Raw genomic sequence first — 5,889 nt, 5'->3', positions numbered from 1 at the left:
CCTGACTATACCTGAAGATTTTTTAGCAAACTCATACCAGTATTTGATAGGGACGCCACAAATACATTTTCCTCATAGCAGAGTTTATAGTCATCTAGATGAGTCCATGTGCTACAATATGCTTTATTGTGTGAGTAGCTGCTCAAAAGGGAGACTGAGTGCAAGACATAGTCCCAAGGGTGCAGAGCTCTGAAAAATTCAACAGTTTGTGGAGGTCCCAGATATTCCAACCAAGGGGGAAATTATTTTTCTTCTTTTTTTATTTGAAAGCCCAAAGTCGTGCTTTCTCACCCTGTGCAACAAAATCGTGCAGCGTGCCACACAAAAAACATGCACTAGGTCACAGTCTATCGCCGGCCCTCTCCATAAGAGAAGGGCCCCCACAAACTATTCCCTATCCCTCCGGGGCCGAAGCTCCTGCATCCTCATCTTGTAAAGGCCGAAGCCAAGCAAAGAGAGGTGTCTACGCTAAAAATGTGATAAAGAAAGTGCTGTGCCAACGTGCCATCTCTCAGTGGGATCCCACCCCCAGTGAGTTCAGGCACCCCAGGGTCACCACTCCTGGGGCACTTGCACTTTGGGCTTTCAACACAACTCAACCTAATGGCTTCAATCCAGTAGCCCGGGCCACCTCGCACAGGACATTTCTGCCCTAATGCTGTACACCCTTCGTGGGCCACTGTGTGGTTCTCTGCTCACCTCAAATCCCATGGCTCAGCCTGTCGCGGCCTTCCTCCATGGGCAGAGTTCAGTCCAGGGGCAAGCTCGACCAAACTGATAAGAACATTTTTTTATATTTTTTTATCGAAAGCCCAAAGTCGTGCTTTCTCACCCCGTGCAACAAAATCGTGCAGCGTGCCACACAAAAACGTGCACTAGGTCGCTGTCTATCGCAGGCCCTCTCCATAAGAGAAGGGCCCCCCACAAACCATCCCCTATCCCTCCGGGGCCGAAGCTGCTGCAAGGGACTGGGACAAATGGTAACCCTCAGCCGAAGCCAAGGGTACGCCCATCTATGCTCCCAGCTTTCGCCTAGGCTGCCACCCATGGTGTCAGCCAGGAGCTTCAACAAAGGTCTGGACTCTCCCCAGAGGGAGAGTCCACGGGGTTTGGCAGGGGGGTGAGGAACCAATATGGCCACACCCCCCCTAGACCTCAGGGGGGGTACCCGTAAGGGTGCAGCAACCCTGACAATCCTAGTGACAAAGACAAACGTGTAAAAGTGCACACAGTGAACACAAAAAAAAAATAATGTGAATGTGCGCCATTACGGCCCGGACATTCAACCGGAATTATAAAAATTCCTCATATTTTCAAGGCCGAAGCTGAGCAAATAGAGGTGTGTGCGCTAAAAATATGAGAAAGAAAAGTGCTTGTGCAAATGTGCCATTACTCTGTGGGCCAAAAAGAACCCAGTGAGTTAAGGCACCCCCGGGACACCACCCCTGGGGCATTTCCACTCCGGGCTTTCAACACAACTCAGCCTCTTGGCTTCAATCCAGCAGAGCCCAAAGGTCACATCGCATAGGCGCCAATACTACACCCATGCTCCGCAACCCAGGGTTGCTGTGTGGTTCTCCGTTCCGCTCAACAACCATGGCAAGCCACGGTTGGAGTACAGCCGGGAGCGTAGCTCTACCGGAACTGAAGAACAGATACTACACTTGATCTTAGCCAAAAGGCCGAGAAGCGACCAAGTGGGAAAATAGATCAGTCAGAGGTTTCATATCTAAAGCTGTTAGTAAGTGTTAGATGATTGCATCTTCAAACTGAGAGTAATGTAGCTCGACCAAGTTCATCAGGGAGACAAGGATTATCAAATACTGAGGTCTGAGGAACTGGTCTGGTGGCCCCTTCTGCTAAACTATGGCCACTTTTAAAAAAATCATAAATGAACAATCATAAGCAGCAAAAGAATTGCAAAAATCGCAACTTTTAGAACAAAATGCCTCTCAAATATATGTGAATTTTGTATACCAGAAAAGTGGCATACAGATGTTGATATATTCCTCCTAAGTGCCATTTTGCGCCCGTACGGCGGGTCCGCAATACACGGGCACTGGCACTTGAATGGGTCCGCTATCACAGAGATGCGGAACGGAAGCACGGATCGGAATCCCACAGAAGCACTACGAAGTGCATCTGTGGTGTTTCTGTCCGTGCCTCCGCACCACAAAAAAATAGAACATGTTCTATTTTTTTGCGGTGCGGACGGATCACAGACCCATTCAAGTTGAATGGGTCAGGATCTGTCCCGGCCGCCGCACGGACATTGCCCATGCATTGGGGGCCGCAAATTGCTGTTCCCAATGCACGGAACGGAGGCACAACGTTCGTATGAGCAAGCCCTTAGTCTCCACTGTTCAAAATGAGAGTAAAGGTGGATTTTAAATGTGCAGATTATTCAGCTCGTGAGTGTTATTGGGCAAGCGAGATGGCCTTGCGGTTTGCCTGGCGTTCGTTTCGCGGAGAACTTTGCTTCCACAAAATACTGATTAAAGGGTTTGATATACCTGCTTTCACAAAATACTGATTGAGGGCTGAGGGGTTCGATATACCTATTTCCACCAAATATTGATTGAGGCCTACGATATACCTGCTTCCCCAAAATACTGATTAAGGGGTTTGATATACCTGCTTCCACAAAATACTGATTGAGGGCTGCGATATACCTGCTTCTACAAAATACTGATTAAGGGGTTTGATATACCTGCTTCCACAAAATACTGATTGAGGGCTGCGATATACCTGCTTCTACAAAATACTGATTAAGGGGTTTGATATACCTGCTTCCACAAAATACTGATTGAGGGCTGCGATATACCTGCTTCTACAAAATACTGATTAAGGGGTTTGATATACCTGCTTCCACAAAATACTGATTGAGGGCTGCGATATACCTGCTTCCACAAAATACTGATTAAGGGGTTTGATATACCTGCTTCTACAAAATACTGATTGAGGGCTGCGCTATATACCTGCTTCCACAAAATACCGATTAAGGGGTTTAATATACCTGCTTCCACAAAATACTGATTGAGGGCTACGATATACAGTACAGACCAAAAGTTTGGACACACCTTCTCATTCAAAGAGTTTTCTTTATTTTCATGACTATGAAGGCATCAAAACTATGAATTAACACATGTGGAATTATATACATAACAAACAAGTGTGAAACAACTGAAAATATGTCATATTCTAGGTTCTTCAAAGTAGCCACCTTTTGCTTTGATTACTGCTTTGCACACTCTTGACATTCTCTTGATGAGCTTTAAGAGGTAGTCCCCTGAAATGGTCTTCCAACAGTCTTGAAGCAGTTCCCAGAGATGCTTAGCACTTGTTGGCCCTTTTGCCTTCACTCTGCGATCCAGCTCACCCCAAACCATCTCGATTGGGTTCAGGTCCGGTGACTGTAGGGCCAGGTCATCTGGCGCAGCACCCCATCACTCTCCTTCATGGTCAAATAGCCCTTACTTTCAAAGTTTTCCCAATTTTTCGGCTGACTGACTGACCTTCATTTCTTAAAGTAATGATGGACACTCGTTTTTCTTTACTTAGCTGCTTTTTTCTTACCATAATACCAATTCTAACAGTCTATTCAGTAGGACTATCAGCTGTGTATCCACCTGACTTCTCCTAAACGCAACTGATGGTCCCAACCCCATTTATAAGGCAAGAAATCCCACTTATTAAACCTGACAGGGCACACCTGTGAAGTGAAAACCATTTCAGGGGACTACCTCTTGAAGCTCATCAAGAGAATGCCAAGAGTGTGCAAAGCAGTAATCAAAGCAAAAGGTGGCTACGTTGAAGAACCTAGAATATGACATATTTTCAGTTTTTTCACACTTGTTTGTTATGTATATAATTCCACATGTGTTAATTCATAGTTTTGATGCCTTCAGTGTGAATCTACAATTTTCATAGTCATGAAAATAAAGAAAACTCTTTGAATGAGAAGGTGTGTCCAAACTTTTGGTCTGTACTGTACCTGCTTGCACAAAATACGGATTAAGAGGTTTGATATACCTGCTTCCACAAAATACTGATTGAGGGCTGCGATATACCTGCTTCCCCAAAATACTGATTAAGGGTTTTAATATACCTGTTTCCGCCAAATATTGATTGAGGCCTGCGATATACCTGCTTCCACAAATACTGCTCTTCTCTAGGGACTTTGGCACAGGGTAATTTTGAAAATGACAGGCAGAGAAAGAGGCAGGCTATTTCGCAGGGGTGGGAGGGGTCAGTCAGGTGCACCATACCAGAGCCTAAGTGAGAAGTTGGAGAAGGCGCGTGCGATTACTTCAAAGGGCGCACCAGAGTTGGTTTAGTGGCTCACTCACCCTTCCGTTCTGCACCCTCCTCATCCTATGTATCTGCACCCTCCTCACTCTGTGCGAATGAGGAAGAGGAGGTAGCAACGGCCGCCACCCAGCGGTCTGATGACAGTACCCAGATCAGCCCAAAGAGGGAGGTCTCTGCTGTTGCTGCCTACTCCGAGACCTCAAATGTCAGTGGTTGTGAAGGTGACGATGATGACGTGTCGATGGATGTCACGTGGGTGCCCACAAGAGAGGAAGAGGAGGGGAGTTCAGAGGGAGAGACGGAGCAGCAGAGAGGGAGTAGAACCAGGCAGAGCTCGCAGGGCACAGGACGCAGAAAGAATACTGCAAATGTATCTGGAGCGAGCCATCCACCATGCACGGTCACTTCTGGCGCTCCCAGGACGCCGGCACATGACTCCGCAGTGTGGGCTTTTTTTTTTAACGTGTCAGCTTCTGACACTAGTGTTGCCATCTGCAGCCTGTGCTGTCAACGCATAAGTCACAGTAAGCCCAACACTCACCTAGGGACGACCGCCTTGAGACGGGACCTGGCTTCCCATCACCAAACCCAATGGGAGCAACGCCGTCAGAACCCACAAAGCCACACTCCTGCCTCTTCTCCTTCTCCTCTCTCATCTCATTTGTCCTCCACTCCACCTTCCACCGTGCCGTCGTCGCATTCATCTGGCAGAAGGCAGGCTTCCGTGGCCCAAATGTTCGAGCGTAAAAAGTTGACGACGCCGGATAACCCTCTTGCACAACGCCTGAGCGCTGGCTTGTCGGAACTGCTAGCCAGGCTTGTCGGAACTGCTAGCCCGCCAACTACTGTCATATAAACTGGTGGACTCGAAGGCCTTTAGAAAATTTGTGGCCATTGGCACACCACAATGGAAGGTCCCCGGAAGGAAATATTTCTCCCAGAAGGGCCTCCCAGAACTATATGGCCACGTTCAGCGGCAAATAAATATATCTCTGGCACACAGTGTCGGTGAGAAGATACATCTGACCACAGACACGTGGTCTAGCAAACACGAGCAGGGTAGGTACATAACTTTTACTGCCTACTGGGTGAACCTTCTGACGGCCGTCAAGAATGTAACCTGTGTCTCCCTTGTGGATTTGGTGTTACCGCCAAGGATTGCATGCAGGCCGGCCTCTTCTCCTTCTACTCTGTCCTCTGTCTCCTCCTCGGCTGCCTCCTCCTTTTCTACTGCTACCGCCTGTTCCACTGCGCCCCCCTAACTCCCCAGAACCTATTCGACGTCCCAGGTAAGACGTTGCCATGCTATCCTGCAGCTGTTGTGCCTGGAAGCCAAGAGCCACACAGGTCCTGCACTGCTTTCAGCTCTGTGGTCACAGGCCGATCAGTGGCTAACCCTGCTCAATTTGACAGTTGGTAAAGTGGTGTGCGACAATGGTGCCAATCTGCTGATCGCACTGAAACAGGGCAAAATGACACACTTGGTCACTTTGTCCTGAACTTAGTCGTGCAGCGATTTACAGCCAAATATCCCGGGGTCCAGGACGTCTTGCGATAGGCCAGGAAAATCTTTGGCCA

The 5,889-nt window shown here is 48.0% G+C and overlaps 1 pseudogene; it reads right to left on the bottom strand.

The window, feature by feature from the left end:
- Positions 1-1,569: 1,569 nt before the first annotated feature.
- On the bottom strand, positions 1,570-1,694 carry LOC120992959 (annotated as a pseudogene).
- Positions 1,695-5,889: the final 4,195 nt, after the last annotated feature.

This window comes from Bufo bufo, chromosome 2, assembly GCF_905171765.1.
Source record: "Bufo bufo chromosome 2, aBufBuf1.1, whole genome shotgun sequence".
In the NCBI taxonomy this organism is placed as follows: domain Eukaryota; kingdom Metazoa; phylum Chordata; class Amphibia; order Anura; family Bufonidae; genus Bufo; species Bufo bufo.
This window is presented reverse-complemented; position numbering and strand designations above follow the sequence as displayed.